Below are 20,746 nucleotides of genomic sequence, written 5' to 3' on the forward strand. Positions count from 1 at the left end.
AAGCCAAATACTTATCGACAATGGTATGTTGACCCTTGCTGTCAGATTTCCAGGCACATCTCCATGACTTTGTTGATAAGTATTTGATATAGTTTATTGTATTTTTAGTGATTCAATAAATCTTGTAGCTTTTTTTAATTATTATTGAGTGCTGGCCTAACTCATTGCTTTGGACTGGCTTATTATATGCAGTGGTGGTTCTGGGGTGGGCAAGCGTATGAACTGATGCCCCCACCCACTCTCGCCTGCCGCCGAACCCATACTTACAAACTGCTGCAGCAGCAGCACATCAGGACTCAAAAAGCGGCTCCACTCTCTCACAAGCCCCGTGCACCTCAGCCTGAACTGCCGGCTACAGTCTGCACAGGAGAGAGGAAGGGCTGGAGTCTGAACTGAGCGGCGGCAGCAGCTACACAGCAGAAGGTAAGAGCTGTTGCTGGAGAGAAGTGGCGCCAGCAAAATATGTATGGACTCTGCCAGTCCCACATCAATGATAGGGATACAGGTAGTCTGAGGGCTGTCTGTCAGTTTTTTTCCGTGGATCAGTCATTTTCCCAAGCATCGGTTTTGAGCCGTGGGTAAAGTAAATGCTGTGTCTTTTCAATCTCTTCAATGTTCAAAACTGAAGACTGTGGTCGGGTACAAGGTCATAGTACAATTAAATACCATGGTATGTGAAAGCATGCATAAAGTAATGTACTTCACTATCTTACGCTGGTGGCACAGCAGCCATCCTTGTCAGTGGTTACTCACAGCTGTAACACGGCTACCCTGCCATATTTGTGTAGTCTGAAAACAGGCATGTATTTCTCTGTTTGACTGCAAATACTCTACGGAAAGAAAAACTGACGACTTTTTCCTTCCGACAAAACCGTTGAGTCTGAAATAGCTCTAAGGCTGAAAAAGTGTAAGGTGATAACTGCTCCCTGCTTGCCTTCCACTGTCACCCACTGGCTCTTCCTGTAATCCACTGCCTTTCCCTGTCTCCCTCTGCCTTCTATCTCCTTCTGCCACTCCCTGTCACCCACTGCCTCTCCTTGTCTTCCTCTGCCTTCTGCTGTCTCTTTCTGCCTTCTGTCACTCACTCCCTCTCCCTGTCACCCTCTGCATCTTTCTGTCACCCACTAACTACCCAGCCATCTACTGAGTCTCCTCTGTCACCTATTGCCTTTCCCTGCCACCCTCTACGTTTCCGCTCGGGCATGCCCCCTAAAGTAATGAACAGGGGGCATGTCATAAAACCACGCCCCCTTTCCGGGAGCACACGCACAGAAGAGATTCCTCTTTAGATTTGTTTGGGGGGAGCTATAGGAAACTTTTGCCCTGAGCTAGAACCAGCCCTGATTATATGCTGGTTATTGTGACTGAACTAATACTTTTTAGTGTCTGTAATATTGAAATTATATTATGTATTTTTTTTATATTAAATTTGGACTCTGATTAACAAAAACCATAGCTTTATATTAATTGCTTCTGTTACCTATCAGGAGAATCTTCTCTGCCCTGACATATTATGAATGGATTTGCTAATCTACAATATCAGTGAAGATTAGCAGTTAATTACTTAGTAAAATATTTTTGTTTCTGTGCATATTACACATATTTTTTCCTTCCATCATTACAGATGTCTGTGGCATTTTTGTTTAGGCTTTTCCTGTTCTTTAAAAGGATAAACCCATTTGCTCACATTTATGCAAAATTGTGCAGTGAAAGGTGCATTACCCATAGAAACTGGATGATTGCTTTCATTCTCTAAATTGTCCTAGAAATGTGACCACATAAGAATACCATTGGTTTCAGCATGGGTTTTCGTGTGCCTCAGTTTACATTTACAGTTGTTCCTCATTACACTTGTTTATACTGGGTTTATTAAATACAATAAATACAAGTCTATTGTCAAGTTAAATCTATAAAGCCTAGAAGTGGTGAGAAAGAGATGTCACTATATGTTATAGCAGTCGCAGAACGTCGAACAAAATGAAAAGAAATTCCTACTCTGGCAACAGGAATTCAAGGCGTTACATGACCATACAGGTGTTTTATCTTGCTGATTAAATTGTAAGTATCATCAGCCTGACATACAGTTGAGCTTATTTAAAGCCACAAAAGGTTAAAGATGTACTGCCCCAAATTTTAATACTGCCCAGCCCATGCATTCAGCACTGGTGCCTGTCTTCACCCTGTACGTTTCTGTGTGCAAGCTAGCCCAACAAGATCCTCTTTGAGCTACTACAGTGTTAGATGTACCATGCCTCTGTATCGGGGGTTTTCAACTTCAGCCCTCAAGTAACCGGTCATGTTTTATGTATTTCTTTAATCATGATTATTCTATTTTGCTTTGTAATTAACCCACCTGTTTCCTTGTATCTGTTTCACAGAAATGCAGAAAATATTACTTGGACTGGAGCTGAATACAACTGCTATGTATGGTTTGGAAAATAGTGCAGCAGTATGTCACAGGGCAAGCTGAAAAGTTATTTTCAAACTTAATCATCCTTCTGAACAGCAATATGCAGGGACAACACAGCATTAGGAGCAGAGGGGAAGTAGGTATTCAAATTATAGCAACATTTGAGCTATTGTATCTAAAATGCATTGCAGTCTCCCTCATACATGGGTTAAATGTTACAAAAATAAAATGGAAGATCTATTTTTATCTACTATTCATTTGTTTTATATATACAACTTTTTTTATATGGTTGTCATAGAGGTCAGTGATATCTGACCACTTGTGGTGAATACATGTGCTCCCACTCTTTGTAAAATACACAAAGTAAGAAAACACTTACAAATTCACAATCCCATTATAAATAAAATAAATTTCATGTTAAACTGGGGCAGAGATGCACTAGTTTATCAAAAACAAGCACACTGGTTTTGGTTTTTAACCCGGAACCTCTACTTTATACTTCTATTCTGCCAGTGAAAAGTAATCTTCTATTTATTGGGCCAGAGACCTCTGCTGTAAGGCTGTAGATCAGCCGAAAGGCCCAGTGCATGGGTAGAAGAAGCAAGCCAACTTTTTTATCTGATGGCAGCTGCATTTGACTTATCAAGATATGGCTGTCATTTTGTTCCCACTGATGGAATCTTCCCTAAAGCATAGATTCTGTCAGGGTAAATACTGGGACCTAGCTGCTTTGCAAAACCTGTTTGTTCCTCCTATGTACTGGTTGGGTAACGGGAGAGCCAGAGTAACCTCACTGCTTGCATCTCATAACAAAAAAAGTAAAAACTTCTTGAGCTGTGCTGTGCTACTTCCTTCAATATATAATGTAAGTTAAACACATTGAGGTGAGTGCAGTGTCGGCCTGCAGGCCAAACATAGACTTTTACCCTTTTTAAATGATAATCAACCATCTTTGGATGCCTATCCTAATACATATACACCTATTCTATCAGTCACCATTCAATGCTTTTTTTTTGTCTGGTATATGACTTTCCTAAAAGGTAAGAGACCTTTAATATCCTTGGACTCTCTTCTCCCAATGTACTACATATATTCTATATAAAGAAGCAATGGACTATATGTATCAGCACTGTATTTATTGTCAATTAAGTAAACATTTTAGATATTTTTGTTTCTGTAAACACTCTAATGTGGGGTAGACACCTGACCAATGCAACGGGCGGCCAACCATCCCGCTGACCATGCAATCGATATTGGTAGGCATACACACTTGCCAATTGGCCCCTCAATATTCTGGCTAGACATCACAACTTTGTGGGCATTTAAATTGCCCATCCATTTGTTATATCATTGTTGCTGATTCCTGTGGCCAGAATAACTGGTCGATCGCCAGTACACAAAGGCAGATGTGCACAATATATCTTTCAGATATCATATCTGCCGTGCTACATGGCCAATGCAATATATCTGGGAACAGTGTCGTTTAACGATAGATCGTGTGTACATTGACCATATGCACTGAACGATATACTGTAGCGTTCATTGTCTGTACAAACTATTTATGGTGCAGTGTTGTCTCCAGCATAAAGAGTCATTTGTACCCTGAATATACTCTAAGCAGAAAAAGATGTACACATGCCATGAGCATTTACTTACATATGTTCTTTCAGATTCCACATGATATGCCCAGCTCTACTCCCTAGCATATGAGCCAGATGGACTTCAGACACAACAAGGGTGGATACTCACACACAGGGCCTGATTCAGAGACGCTCGCAAGATGTTTATGCAAATTGCGTAGGCAGTACTATCGCACAGCAATGCATTAGCACATCCAGTATTTCTTAGAGAGCGATCACATAGTGTATGCAGACACCCACTAGCCTGTTTTAAGATGCCCACTTGTGCACGTCATGTCCAGGAAGTGTATGCAGCCATTGGTACATCGGATGCTATCGCAGCACTTGAGGTTGACCATACCGTGCCGCAAGCTCTGCGAGCACTTCAGTGTAAAAACAAGCCAAGTGATGTGTACTCTGATGCTGTCTTTTGATTATGCACACCTCTAAAACGCTGTTGAAATGCTCAGGCACGCCTGCGTTTGCACCTCCACTCCCCCGTTTTTAATGGCCAGCCCCTGTTTCCACCTACAAACGGCTTCCCCTGTCACTCACTCTGCTGGGCTGTCTATGCGCAGCGAGCGAGTGCATTGTGAACATTCGCTAAGGTATGCACATGCGCACAATGCATACCATCGGCAGCAGCAGGAGTATGCATCTTAGCGAGCGGGTCTGAATGAGCTCCACAGTGCGAAGTAAGCATAGAGATGTGGTCTAACTGTGTAATAAATGTAAAAGTCACATTACCTTATTTATACACAATGCAATAATTAATGAAGTGTCGCTTACACAAGAGAGAAGTGTATTGACACTTTTTTTTTTATGAATACGAAAGTTGCATTTACCACATAACACCTTATATAGAAAATAAATTTAAAAGAATTAAAATGCAAGCTTCTGTTATTATTCTCTTTTAAAAATCAATTGGGTCCCTGCTTTCCTGCTACAGTCAATTGGAAACACCAATTAAGTAATGTGAGCACAGTGATTTCATAGCACACACGGCCTGATTCAGCAGCGGACCCAGTGCCGATGTGTACGCAGTTTGAGCAACTATTTGCTATTGCCCATGCGCATAAGCCGCACTGCGCATGCTCGGCGATCGCGTTGCGATTACTTACGCACAGAGTACTCACTCGCAGTGACAGGTAGTCAGTGTTTGGGGGTGGTAACTGGAGCGGTGGTTACAAAAAAGCAGGTGTGTCTTAAATGCCGTTTCATGGGCGTGCATAAATTAGCCATTGTGATCTCTTTAGCGGCACAAAAGCTCTCTGCGTGTTAGGAGAGCTGCTGAGTCTGCGGCTGCTCAGACCTGCCGCATATAAAGCATGGCTGCCTGCTGTGCGTCGATGGTACCAATGTTTTTTCTTGCACATCGTCATACGGATATGAGAAGGCAGCAGTGGGTGTTCCTATGCTTCGATGTGTTTTGGAAAGCATTAGCATATTTTAGCAAATGTGATCCATTAGCGATTGCATTTGTGTCTGCTGCTGAAATAGGCCCACAATTCATAGTGCGGCTGCTAGATTCTATCAGACGGAGAGCATAATCAGCCAATCGGACACACCTAATGCTGCTCATCATTGTTCCGTTTATAGATATGACTTCTGACAGGTGTCAAGGTCTGCCTAAGTCACAATTACATGAACATGCCTTATTGTATTCATATCCACCCTCCCCTTAATTTCAGTGTTCTGCCTATTTAGGTGCATGCTCACTACAGCAATGCATATTTTACATACATAAGTAATAATTAACCTTGGATTTTTTTCCCATTGTTTGCTCATTGTGACTCTGTTTTTCAAGAATTTTCATCCCCAGTGACCTTGACATTAGACCTACTACTAGATCACAACTATACTATAGTATCTTCGAGGAGACCATAGCAAATTAATAAAATTGACAAGAGGGGAAAATGGGGTTACAGAATAGAAAACAAACACTCTGATCCTCTGAGCGATTATCCATTCAGTGTGTACCCCGTACACACTGAGCTATTTCTAGCTCAGTGTGTACGTTTCTCAATGGATCGAGAGGTCAGGCATCTAAAATATTAAACTGCTCATAAGGTGCAACCTCCTGAGCCGACCATTAGCAGGAGCAGTTTAATCTGGCTAACGTACCTGCGTATGCACCAATGCAATTATTGGGCCGATATCGACCTGAAAATTTGATAGGTGTGTACCTAGCTTAAGAACGGTAAACAAGCTACAGCCATGGCCAAAAGTTTTGAGAATGACACAAGTATTGGTTTTCACAAAGTTTGCTGCTTTAGTGTTTTTATACCTTTCTGTCAGATGTTACTATGGTATAGTGAAGTAAAATTACAGCATTTCATAAGTGTCAAAGGCTTTTCTTGACAATTACATTAAGTTTATGCAAAGAGTCAATATTTGCAGTGTTGACCCTTCTTTTTCAAGACCCCTGCAGTTCGCCCTGGCATGCTGTCAGTCAACCCCACACATGAATGGTCTCAGGATGCTTTACTGTTTGCATGACACAGGACGAAGACTTTTGGAGGATGGCCTGGTGTCAAGAAGGGCAGCAAAGAAGCCACTTCTCTCCAGGAAAAACGTCAGGGACAGACTGATTTTCTTCAAAAGGTACAGGGATTGGACTGCTGAGGACTGGGGTAAAGTTATTTTCTCTGATGAATCCCCTTTCAGATTGTTTGGGGCATCTGGAAAAACGCTTGTCCGGAGAAGGAAAGGGGAGTGCTACCATCAGTCCTGTGTCATGCCAACAGTAAAGCATCCTGAGACCATTTATGTGTGGGGTTGCTTCTCAGCCAAGGGAGTGGGATCACTCACAATTTTGCCTAAGAACACAGCAATGAATAAAGAATGGTATCAAAACATCCTCCAAGAGCAACTTCTCCCAACCATCCAAGAACAGTTTGGTGACGAACAATGCCTTTTCCAACATGATGGAGCACCTTGCCATAAGGCAAAAGTGATAAGTGGCTCGGGGGAACAAAACATCGAAATTTTGGGTCCATGGCCAGGAAACTCCCCAGACCTTAATCCCATTGAGAACTTGTGATCAATCCTCAAGAGGCGGGTGGACAAACAAAAACCCACACATTCTGACAAACTCCAAGCATTGATTATGCAAGAATGGGCGGCCATCTGTCAGTATGTGGTCCAGATGTTGATTGACAGCATGCCAGGGCGAATTACAGAGGTCTGGAAAAAGAAGGGTCAACACTACAAATATTGACTCTTTGCATAACCTTAATGTATTTGTCAATAAAAGCCTGTGACACTTATGAAATGCTTGTAATGTTACTTCAGTATACCATAGTAACATCTGACAGAAAGGTCTAAAAACACTGGAGCAGCAAACTTTGTGAAAACCAATACTTGTCATTCTCAAAACTTTTGGCCATGGCTGTACTTCTTCAATCTTGATACATGAATATGCACATGAATATTATTATACATTCTTCTCTTTAATATTTCCATTAGACAGGTGAAACATTTTTACTAAGTCCTTAAATCTTTAAAACTATTGTTGCATCTTTAACATACCTATCCTGTATGTTTTTCAATGCACTGCGTCTGTTTTTTGACAAAAGGGATTTCCGCAGCCTAATGCTAGATCACTTATAAACATTTAGGAGTCTATGTACTAAAGCTGGGTACACACTGACAGATATATTGGCCGATCAATTGATCAGCCAATATATCTGCTGCCTGTCGGCCAGTGTGCACCAGCGATATGTCTAAACAACGTCATTCACAGACATATCGCGTCTGCTGTGCTGCAGAGCTGATGACTGATATATCTGGCCATTGGCCAGTGTGCCGTACACATGCATCAGAGGCCTTCGGGGAGGGAGGCAGACACGCCCCTGACCCCTCCCGGCCACCAGGACCCATGGCCAGAAGCAGATGATGGCCGTTCAGTGTGTATGAACAACTATCATCTACAGATATATCTGTATAGTGTGTACCCAGCATAAGCCTTGGAGAAAGATAAAGTGGATGGAGATAAAGTACCAACCAATCAACTCTAATTTTTCAAACACAGCTTGTAGAGTGACAGGAGCTGATTGGTTGGTAATTTATCTTCATCCACTTTATCTTTCTCTAAGGATTAGACCTCTAAGTGACCTATGTTCACGATTAGTTGCTAAAAAGAAGTAGAACCTATTTAATGTATTATGCACATGCTATTTTCATACACTGTGCCAAGTCTTATTGTTTGCACCATTTTCTCACTTCTCTAAAGCTGGGTACACACTAGGACGAGGATCTGGCATCTGTCCGATCCGCCGTCCTTTCTGACGATTGTTAAGTGCTTACACACTTACCAATCGTCAGCTTGTTGTGTCGTGCCTGATGTCACAACTGGGCGAGCATTTAAATGTGCCCACCCAGTTGTGATGTCAGTCATCGGCGGCCTCTGCGGCAAGTGTATGGGCGGTCGGCTGACCGCCCACACGCACAGCACGATGTGCTGATATATCTGCAGATATATTGGCCATCGCCTGTGCAGCACAGCGGACATGAATTGTCTTTGAACAACGTCGTTCAGACATATTGCTGGTACACACCCGGTGACACGCCCATGATATATCAACCATTCACTTGAACAGCCGATATATCGGCCAGTGTGTACCCAGCACAACACACAACTCTGACCCTTGTTCAGTTGTTGCTGTATCAAAATGGCATTTAACAGTATACACATGCTATAAATCATCTCTAATCAACATGTATATAAATATATGAAGTGTTTTATACATAAATTAAATATGGGACTTGAGTTACATACATACAGCTCCACAAATATTATACTATTCAGTGTAAGCAATGCAATACTACAAAAAGTAATATTTTGCTCACCACTGTTTCATTCTCTTCCTAATTATGGATTATTTTATATTGCTTGATTTCCAATTCTCTATCTTCTCCAACTTTTTTCTTTCCATTGTTTTATAATGTGTAGATAGTGTACCTATATATGTATATATGTACATTTAGATATATATGGCAGCATTAGTTATACTCACAAAATAATTGTTATATTACAAGATACATATAGATAACAAGTTATACTTAGGTAGTGTTAGATATTGTTAAAGAGTGACAGCAGTAGTTTGATATATATATAGCAAGGTATAGTGAGCAATTAATAATAGTTTCATATTAGTAGCCACCATTGGGACTTGCACCAGCCCCATGATAGGTGCAGAATCTTTGTCAGAGTATGGCCACCAAACTATGTGATTAAGCGCCTAGGTCCACAACCACTCCTATAACACACCCATCAGATAGAATAACTGTGCATCTGTTTGGACCATCTCCCAGTGACTGCCCTGGAAAGAACAATACATTCCAGAGTCAGTGCGGTTCAATCGGCCCTGCGGCTCTGTACGCAGGCACCTTGGGACGCATACTCCATGCAACATATTAGGGATTTAGGTTTATGCGCAGCCGCAAAAAAAATCAATTTACGTGAACATAGCCATTGTGTCTACTCCACATCAGCCCATGTGTTTTATTTGTCCATTTTACAGATGTACATGTCTGTATATGATGTGTGCATTATATGAATAACTGTTACAGATGTACATGTCTGTATAATGTGTGCATTATATAACTGTTACATGTCTGTGTATGATGTGTGCATTATATAACTGTTACAGATGTACATGTCTGTATAATGTGTGCATTATATAACTGTTACATGTCTGTGTATGATGTGTGCATTATATAACTGTTACAGATGTACATGTCTGTATAATGTGTGCATTATATGAATAACTGTTACAGATGTACATGTCTGTGTACGATGTGCACATTATATGAATAACTGTTACAGATGTACATGTCTGTATAATGTATGCATTATATGAATAACTGTTACAGATGTACATGTCTTTGTATGATGTAAGCATTATATAACAGTTACAGATGTACATGTCTGTGTATAATGTGCTCATTATATGAATAACTGTTACAGATATACATGTCTGGTAATGATGTGCACATTATATGAATAACTGTTACAGATGTACATGTCTGTGTATAATTTATGCATTATATGAATAACTGTTACAGATGTACATGTCTGTATAATGTGCGCATTATATGAATAACTATTACAGATGTACATGTCTGTGTATAATGTGTGCATTATATGAATAACTGTTACAGATGTACATGTCTGTGTATGATGTGTGCATTATATGAATAACTGTTACAGATGTACATGTCTGTGTATGATGTGTGCATTATATGAATAACTGTTACAGATGTACATGTCTGTGTATGATGTGTGCATTATATGAATAACTGTTACAGATGTACATGTCTGTGTATGATTTATGCATTATATGAATAACTGTTACAGATGTACATGTCTGTATAATGTGCGTATTATATGAATAACTATTACAGATTTACATGTCTGTGTATAATGTGTGCATTATATGAATAACTGTTACAGATGTACATGTCTGTGTATGATGTGCGCATTATATGAATAACTGTTACAGATGTACATGTCTGTGTATAATTTGTGCATTATATGAATAACTGTTACAGATGTACATGTCTGGGTATGATGTGTGCATTATATGAGTAACTGTGCCCACATCATACAAAGACATGTACATCTGTAACAGTTATTCATATAATGCAAACATTATACAGACATGTACATCTGTAACAGTTATTCATATAATGCATAAATCATACACAGACATGTACATATGTATTATATGAATGACTGTTACAGATGTACATGTCTGTGTATGATGTGCGCATTATATGAATAACTGTTACAGATGTACATGTCTTTGTATGATGTGGGCATTATATGAATAACTGTTACAGATGTACATGTCTGGTATTCTGTATGCATTATATAACTGTTACAGCTGTACATGTTTGTGTATGATGTGTGCATTATATGAATAACTGTTACAGATGTACATGTCTGTGTATGATGTGCGCATTATATGAATAACTGTTACAGATGTACATGTCTGTATAATGTGTGCATTATATAACTGTTACATGTCTGTGTATGATGTGTGCATTATATAACTGTTACAGATGTAAATATCTGTATAATGTGTGCATTATATGAATAACTGTTACAGATGTACATGTCTGTGTATGATGTGTGCATTATGAATAACTGTTACAGATGTACATGTCTGTGTATGATGTGTGCATTATGAATAACTGTTACAGATGTACATGTCTGTGTATGATGTGTGCATTATGAATAACTGTTACAGATGTACATGTCTGTGTATGATGTGTGCATTATGAATAACTGTTACAGATGTACATGTCTGTGTATGATGTGTGCATTATGAATAACTTACAGATGTACATGTCTGTGTATGATGTGTGCATTATGAATAACTGTTACAGATGTACATGTCTGTGTATAATGTGTGCATTATATGAATAACCTAATAAATATGTGAAATAAGCTTGAGAATCATCCGCCTTTCATATCAGAGATAGGTATAAACTCCTACACGCTCCAGATTAGACATACATTCACATTAGTACAGACACTTGTGTCTTTGTTTCATATCCAGCATCACTTTACGTTGGAAGATCTTGCATGCAAAAGCTTTGTGACTTCAGTATTAATGTACGTTCCTATATTCTTCAGTTTACTGCACTGCATAATTTATCTGTGATACAATTGTAACAATGGCCCTCATTCAGAGCCGTACGCTCTGAGCAGAGCGCACGCTCTGAATGAGGGCCGGGCTCCATTTTCATGGAGCGTCCTCCTGGACGCTCGTATAGCTGTGGGTCACCACCCACAGGCTATACGAGCGTGCTTTGTGATGGCCGCGATGGTCGAGACCATCGCGACCATCGAATTTGCGAGCCGGAGCCTGCGGTTGAGGTTTTCATCCGCAAGCTCCGGAGTGATTTTGGCTCTATCAGAGCCAAAATCACTCCCACTGACATCACTAGTGATGTCAGTGGGCCGGCTTCTGACGGGAGGCGTTCCCATGGGAACGCCCCCGTCAGGGAGGCACGCCCCCGGCACGCCCACCAAAGGGGGCGTGCTGTCAATCAACATTGACAGCACGCCCCCTTTGATCGGACACAACGAGCGAAGGACTTTCCTTCGCTCGTCGCGTCTGGCGCATGCGCACGACGGAGCTCCCTCCGTCGTGCGCATGCTCAGTGCATAACATCGACCCACTTGCGAGCGGACAGCCGCTCGCGAGTGGGTCTGAATCAGGCCCAATGTTACATAACAAACCAATAAATATACTTTTTTTTTACACAACACAGCAGTCCTAAGCTACCAGTCCCATGTATATTTATTGGTGCCATGTATCATCATTTATCTCAAAATGTCCCCTAGCATTTTGTTATGAAATTTTGTTAACAGCCATATTGCTCCTATCTAGCAGTGTCTCCAATTAATTTCTTTACAATGTGTACTAAATAATAATGCTAAAATGTAATGTAGCTCATAACTCATGTACAATATATTTTATCTTCTAGATGTGAAACTTCAAACAGCACAGCTAAAACCTCTGGCCTTTAGATGGTAATATTATGGGATCATAGGATCGAAAAGTAAGTAACTAGAATCTTGGTCACCTGTAGGTTTATTATGATTTTAAATGCTGTCCATTAGTTTAGACAAAGAAAGCTGTATTTGCTATAACTATGTATTTTTGCAGGTTGAATGAAAACGGAGTCATACAGCAGAGTCTTTAGATGCAGTTAATGAAGATGTTGGCTGAAAAAAAAAGAGACTGATGGAAGTTTCTGGCCTCCGTTTCCTTGACTGACTTCCTGGATTTATAGAATAATGAATTTCAATTTCATGTAGGATATCTTCTCTAATGCAATAAAATTGACACACCGGAGGAGTGAATTGGCCTATATGTCTTCAGCTGTGAGTAACAATCTATCTGGCTTTGTGGGTTTAGATAAAGGTGGCCTTACTATGCTGCATGTAGTGCTTTTAAGGAGAGGTAGGAAGAATCTTTTAGTTGAACTGATTATATTTTCTATTCTATTCTTACAAAACACTAGTCACTAGCTCACATTGCTTATTTCATTAAATATATCGTGTCTTGGAATGACTCCATTTAGACTTTGTCATATTCACTCACAGCATTGTCCAGTTAGACTATGACTTTTATGCATGAATTCCCAAAATTATATATATTGTCCGTACAGTCTCTAAATTGACTTATCTTGCTAGACGTCAAGTACGTGCTGGATGCTATACATACACTGCAGCCCTGGCATATTTCAGTAATTAGTGTATTATATAAGACTTTTTCTACTTCAGGGTCCATAGGGGGTCCACAGGGTTGACCTTGGGGTATAGCTGAATCTGGATCCACGGGCACCACGCAGTTAAAGCTTTGCTGCTCCCAGGATGCACTTGGGTCCGTCCTCCTCTATACCCCGCCCCCGACCACAGGCACCTCAGTTTTAGTTGGTGCCCAGCCGGAGTCGGGTCACCCTGTCGCAGTGGGGCTGCAGGAGCAGCCCCTAAGCTTTATTTTAAAAGAGAATTTTTTTTTATTTTTTTCTATTTTTTTACACTATTAGAGCGGCAGCATCAGACTGTCCTTTAGGACGTCCACGCTGCCGCTCCTTCTCCCCGCTGGCGCCGCGACGCCAGTACAGCTCTGGGGATCGCGGCGGGACCCCAGAGCCTGTACTAGCCGGGCTCTGGGGACTCCCTTGACTGCTGCCGGACGCGACGGGGATCAGGTAAGCCGCGGGTCTCTGGGGACAGAGTCAGAAGTCAGAAGCCTCCGGTCTCTGGGGACAGACCGGCGGCGGGCTCCCCCTCTATTGAGGAATACCCCGCGTGTCCGCTAGACCACCAGGGTAACAGGCTGGTAGCGGGACCGGCAACCCGGGGGTTAATTGCTAGCCAGGGGAGGCAGCCTTCCCTGTCTAGCGGCTCCTCCCCTCAGCTCAGCGCGCCTTTCAACTAGCAGTCTGGCGTCGCTGAGCTGCTCTTATCTTACGGCCACTCCTCCTCTGAGGTCTCCGGCGGCCATCTTTACTGGCAAGCATCGCAGACTCCCAGGCGGTATCAAGTGGACCGGTCCCCCTGTGTACCTCTCCCCTGCTAAAGGACAGTGTACACAGCGCTATAGCCCTCCCAGACACTGAATCTGGGCGGTTGATTGTAGCGGAAGGTGCAGTGAGTACTAACTTTTCTGCATTGTATGTGACTATTGCTAGTGCTGCCTGTCTGTGACTTATTCTCCTTGCTGTCAGCTTATAACTATCCCTTTCCTTCTCCTACGGCCCGGCAGGTGTGTGGGGGAAGGGCGTTTTTCTGAGACCCTCACTTATATAAATCACGTATTTGTGGGGTCAGTCACATACTGTTGTGTGCTACACAGTACCATATCTGGGCTGTTGTGTCGCATACTGGTGAGTGCGCGGGTGTTAAAACCGTAATTCCTCTGGTGATACGTATTTCTTGTGTATTTACGGTATCATGTCTGATGAGGAGACTGAGCGCTCTGTGGCTCCTGTGCTATTTTCCTGCAGACGCTGTGCTGCTGGAGTTGATGGGGAGGACTTATCTCAGGATGGTCTGTGCGGGCGGTGCCAGCTGGTACGGGGCCCCTCCAACCCCCCTGTATCACAGGACCCTCCTTGGGCGATGTTTTCACAGGTGCTGGCGTCTATTGCGGACCGGTTATCGGTCCCATCAGCGGTCCCTTCTAGGGCGTTGCCTCAGCCCACCATCCCCCATTCCCCGGGTGTTCCACAAATATTGCGGTCTCCCCCCGGGGCCCAGACTGTGGGTCCTTACTTGGGACTGCCTGTGTATGTGCAGTCTTCCCCAGTGACGCGTCAGTCTGTAGTGCCTTTGCAGAGTTTTGCTCCGACGGCTCCTCCGCCTTGGGTGGATGTTCTCTCCAGCTCCGTATAGAGTCTGGCGGCTTCATCCTCGGCGTTTCAGTCCATGTTGCAAGGTGATGTGCCACCAAGGGCGTCTAAACGTCCGGTTGTGAGTTCACTAGCTGCGCAGTTGTCGGACTCGGAAGTGTCCTCAGATGATGGAGAAATCCATGAGGGCTCTGACTCTGATGCCATGGGGCAGGAGGTGGAAGCTAAGTCCTCCATTAATGTTCCAGCCTTAGTTAGGGCGGTGCGGGCTATCCTACATGTTGAGGATGATGCGCCGGCTCCTAGGTCGAAGTTTCCTAATTTTAAAAAGGCCAAGGTGACTTCAACTGTTTTCCCCCTGTCTGATCAATTATCGGATCATATGGCGGCGGCCTGGCAATTACCCAGTAAGAGGTTCCATCCACAGAAGAGGTTGGCGGCGAACTATCCTTTTCCTGAAGCTCATTGCAGGAAATGGGAGACTCCGCCGGCGGTGGATTCCCACGTTACCCGCTTGATCAAAAGCGCAACGCTGCCATTGCCGTCTATCTCTTCTTTGAAGGATCCCACGGACAGGAAGGTGGAGACTTGTTTAAAGTCCATTTATTCTCTTTCCGGGGCGGTGACTCGCCCGTCCATGGCTATCTCCTGGGTGGCTAAAGCCATTGAGGCCTGGGCCAATGCCTTGGAGGATACCTTTCCTGCTGAGGCTCCGGATATCCAGAGAGCGTTAGTGGGACAGATGCGGGATGCAGCTTCCTATATTGGGGAAGCGTCTGGATGCCAGCCTGCTCACTTCTAGGGTGTCGGCTGCAGCAGTGTCTGCTCGGCGCTCCCTGTGGCTGAGGTCCTGGAGGGCTGATGCAGATTCAAAAAGGGGTCTGGAGGCCTTGCCTTTTAATGGTGGTTTACTATTTGGTCCGGATTTGGACAAAATAGTGGATACTTTGGCTAAGTCCAAGTCGGCTTTCCTCCCTTCGGCCTCTGCGCCGGCTAAAGTGAGGAGCTCTGCCTTTCGGTCCTTTCGGGTTCAGGGTAAGGCCAAGGGCCAGTCCTTCCCGAGACATTCGGCGACCAAGGCCGCACCCAAGCCCAAGAAGCAGGCATGGAGTGCTCGGCGCCCTTCTTCCAAGCAGGAGGATAAGCCTGCTGCCTGATGGGACGGGCCTCTCTCTGGGGGACCCCAGAGTGGGAGGCCGACTTCTCCAATTCGCCCAGTGTTGGCACAATACCGCCACGGATGCCTGGGTTCGAGAAGTAGTCTCTCAGGGGTACGCCCTGTCTTTTCGGTTCAGGCCGCCCCACCAGTTTTTCTGTACGAGTCCTTCTCTGGACAAGACCAAAGCTGGTCAGATTCAGGTAGCTATAGAATCCTTGCTACAAGCAGGGGTCATTGTTCCCATTCCGCAATCTCAGCGCGGGACGGGGTACTATTCTACTCTGTTTCTAGTACAGAAACCCAATGGTTCTCATCGCCCTATCCTGAATTTGAAGTCTCTGAACAGATACCTCAGAGTTCCCAAGTTCAGGATGGAAACGTTACGTTCCATCATTCTGGCGATGGAACCCGGGGATTATATGGTCTCCCTCGATATCCAGGACGCCTATCTCCATGTGCCCATAGCACCGGCACATCAGCGGTATCTGAGGTTTGCTATCCTGAACCATCACTACCAATTTCGGGCGTTGCTTTTCGGCCTTTCCACGGCTCCGAGGGTGTTCACCAAGGTGATGGCAGTTATGGCTGCCCACCTTCGGGGTCAGGGTCTACGTCTGTTGCCGTACCTGGACGATCTTCTGCTGCTGGCGAGCTCCCCGGAGGTGCTTCTTCGACATCTCCACCTGACCATTGCTTGTCTTCAAGCACACGGGTGGTTGATAAATTGGAAGAAGTCCTCCCTGATTCCATCACAGCGAATGGTTCATTTGGGAGCCCTGCTGGATTCTCGTCAGCAACGGATTTTCCTGACTCCGGAGAAGGTCTCCTCCCTGCAGCTGCGGATACACAGTTGCCTGAGCAGTTGCCGCCTGTCAGTCCATTCGGCTATGAGAGTTCTGAGGTCCATGGTGTCGACATTCGACATGGTGGAATTTGCCCAGTTCCATTCCCGGCCCCTGCAGGGGCTGATTCTATCGGAATGGAACGGGTTACCTCACCGGATCCGCTCTCAGATGCTGGTGTTGTCCCCGGAGGTTCGGCAGTCTTCGGCTTGGTGGCTTCAGACAGCGCATCTGGTCGAGGGGCGCCCATTTTGGATCCCGGACTGGGTCCTGCTCACGACGGATGCCAGTCTCCGGGGTTGGGGGGCAGTGACCGGCTCATTATCGCTTCAGGATCGTTGGTCCGCGGAAGAAGCACTGCTCCCCATCAACATCCTGGAACTGCGGGCGGTATACAGGGCCCTGCAGTCGTCCGGCCCCGCTCTTCACGGAAGGGCGGTTCAGGTGCAGTCTGACAACGCCACCACGGTGGCGTACATCAACCACCAAGGGGGAACTCGCAGTCGGGCAGCAATGTCGGAGGTGTCTCGCATTCTTGGGCGGAATGTCACGTTCCAGCGATCTCGGCAGTCTTTATTCCTCAATTGGGAGGCGGACTTCCTCAGCCGTCACGACGTGCATCCCGGGGAATGGTCGCTTCACCCAGAGGTGTTTCAGCTACTCGTGGACAGGTGGGGGCTGCCGGAGCTGGACTTGATGGCCTCCCGTCACAATCACAAGTTGCCCGTTTACGGGTCAAGGACAAGAGACGCAGGCGCCTGTCTGGTAGACGCTCTGTCGGTGAAATGGACGTTTCACCTGGCGTATCTGTTTCCTCCGATATCCCTGCTTCCCCGGGTTCTGCGGAAATTCAAGCAGGACGGCGGCACGCTCGTGCTGGTGGCTCCGGCGTGGCCCAGACGTCCTTGGTACTCCGATCTGAGGTGCCTCTCCATCGACGCTCCGTACCTTCTCCCTCAGCGTCGGGACCTGTTGTCTCAAGGGGCCTTTACCCGGATCTGGATCGGCTGTCTTTGACGGCGTGGCTCTTGAGACAGCCGTCTTGAGATCTAGGGGTTTCTACCGTTCGGTCGTTGGTACCATGCTTAGGGCACGCAAGCCTGCTTACGCGCGGATTTACAACAGGGTGTGGCGCACTTATTTTCAGTGGTGTGAATCCAGAAACTATGATCCGCAGGTGTTCCGGGTTTCCAGAATCTTAGAGTTTCTTCAATCGGGTTTGGACCTCGGCTTACGCCTGGCCTCTCTGAAGGTTCATGTGTCTGCTTTGTCCATGTGGTTTCAGCGATGGATTACTACACTGCCAGATGTTCACACCTTTTTCCAAGGTGTTCTCAGGATCCAGCCTCCCTTCGTGCCTCCGGTGGCTCCTTGGGACTTGGCGGTGGTACTGCGGGTCTTGCAGGGTCCTCCTTTTGAGCCGCTTGAGTCGGTGGAGCTCAAATGGCTGACGTTTAAGACCATTTTTCTCCTGGCAATTGCTTCGGCCAGGAGGGTGTCAGAATTGGGGGCGCTTTCCTGTCGCCCTCCTTTTCTGATTTTTCACCAGGACAGGGCGGTGCTCCGCACGCGTCCTGAGTTTTTGCCCAAAGTGGTCTCAAAGTTCCACATTAATCAGGAACTTGTTGTGCCAGCTTTTCAGTCACCTGATCTTTCTGCTGGTGAGGCTTCCTTGGATGTGGTCCGGGCACTTAGACTCTATGTGGACCGGACTGCTTCGGTTAGGAAGTCGGATTCTTTGTTTGTCCTCTTCGGTTTTCACAAGAGGAGTTGGCCTGCCAACAAGCAAACGTTAGCCCGTTGGCTTCGTTCAGTTATTTGTGAGGCTTATGCACAGGAGGGTTTACCTGTGCCAGCCTCTGTTAAGGCTCATTCCACTCGTTCTGTGGGTCCCTCTTGGGCTGCTAGACGTGGCACCTCCGCTGTTCAGCTGTGTAAGGCGGCTACTTGGTCTTCAATTCAGACGTTTTTGAGGTTCTATGCGTTTGACACATTCGCCTCTCAGGATGCATCCTTTAGGTACTCCTTTCAGCACAGGAGCGTCCCCGCCCTTAGTTGAACTGCTTTGGGACATCCCCAAGGTCAACCCTGTGGACCCCCTATGGACCCTGAAGTAGAAAACAAGAGATATGGTAAGAACTTACCTTTGTTATCTCTGTTTCTACGAAGTCCATAGGGTCCACAGGGCGCCCGCCCTGACGCACCTGGCTTCAAATGGGCTGTGTGGCTGGTCACCGGTTTTCCGTCTCCCATTTCTGTGAGTATGGTTTCTTGTGTGTTCCAGTCTTCCTTCTCTCTGTTTAGTCTCCTCCTCCGGCCTTAGCTGCTTACCAACTGAGGTGCCTGTGGTCGGGGGCGGGGTATAGAGGAGGATGGACCCAAGTGCATCCTGGGAGCAGCAAAGCTTTAACTGCGTGGTGCCCGTGGATCCAGATCCAGCTATACCCCAAGGTCAACCCTGTGGACCCTATGGACTTCGTAGAAACAGAGATAACAAAGGTAAGTTCTTACCATATCTCTTGTTATTGTATTCCTGGTGTGGAGTCTTTGTGTTCAGACTGCATTCAGGTTTACTTTTGTCCTTAACCCTTGTAAGCAAATTGACATTAATTATGGCATTGCAAGATTATTTGTGTCAGTTGCCATTTCTTAAACCTTACTACCAGGACCCCATGGGAAAGCAAATCCGGTCTCCTATGAATTCATTTTTGGACCGAATAAAATTAAATTGGATCTAATAGTACCAGTTACTTTTATGTCTTTTATAAGTTATATATATTGATATGCAGTCAGTAGCCACTTTATTATGTACACCTTTTATAATGCCTGATAGAACAGATTGTTGAATCCATGCCATGAAGAATTCAGAGTGTTAGAAACATTCCTTACAGATCCTGGTCCATGATAGAATCACACTCTTGGTTAGATATTCTGCTTCACCACATCCCTAAGCTGCTCTATTGGAATAAGATCTGGTTGGTGGCTGTTGTTAACAATGCAGTAAACTGAGCTCAATGTCACTTTCACAGAACCAGCTTGAGGTGACGTGCTTTGTGGTGTGGAGCATTATGCAGCTCGAAGTAGTCAACAGAAGATGGGTCGTCTGTGGCCATAAAGGGATGTACATCATCAGTAACAATACTAAGGTAGGCTATGGCATTTAAACAATGCCCAATTGTTATGAAGGGGCCTAATTTGAGCTAAGAAAACAATTCCCCATTACACATCCACAAACCTGAACCTTTGACATAAGACAGGATGGATTCGTGTTTGCGCAAAATTTTGACCATACCATCTGCATGCTGCAGCAGAAATGGAGATTCGTCAGAACAGGCAATATTTTTCAAACTCTTCCAGCTGTCCAGTTTTGGTGAGCTACTGCCCACTGTAGTCTGAGTTTCCTTTTCTTCGCTTACAGGAGTATAACCGGTCTGCTACTGTAGCGTACCAACTTCAATGTTAGATCTACTATGCTCTTTTACCTACCACTGTTTGCATGGTTATTTAAGTTGCTGTCAGCTTGAACAAGTTTTTCCATTCTCTTCTGACCTCTCTCAATAACAAGGCATTTTCCACCCACAGAAATGCCACTCACTGGATGATTCTTGTTTTATGCACCATTCTCTGTAAACTCTAGAAACTGTTTTGCTTGAAAATTCCAGGAGATCAACTATCGGTGAGTTACTCAAACCACCCCATCTGGCCCCAACAAGCATTCTACGGTTAAAAGTCACTTAGTTAATATTTATTCACCATTCTGTTTTTGCCTACATGCTTTTATGCATTCAGTTGATGCCACAACTGACATGTAGCTATACTATTGTAGCCTCTTCAAGGT

Source organism: Taudactylus pleione, unplaced genomic scaffold, assembly GCF_031769625.1.
Source record: "Taudactylus pleione unplaced genomic scaffold, aTauple2 ptg000539l, whole genome shotgun sequence".
NCBI lineage: Eukaryota > Metazoa > Chordata > Amphibia > Anura > Myobatrachidae > Taudactylus > Taudactylus pleione.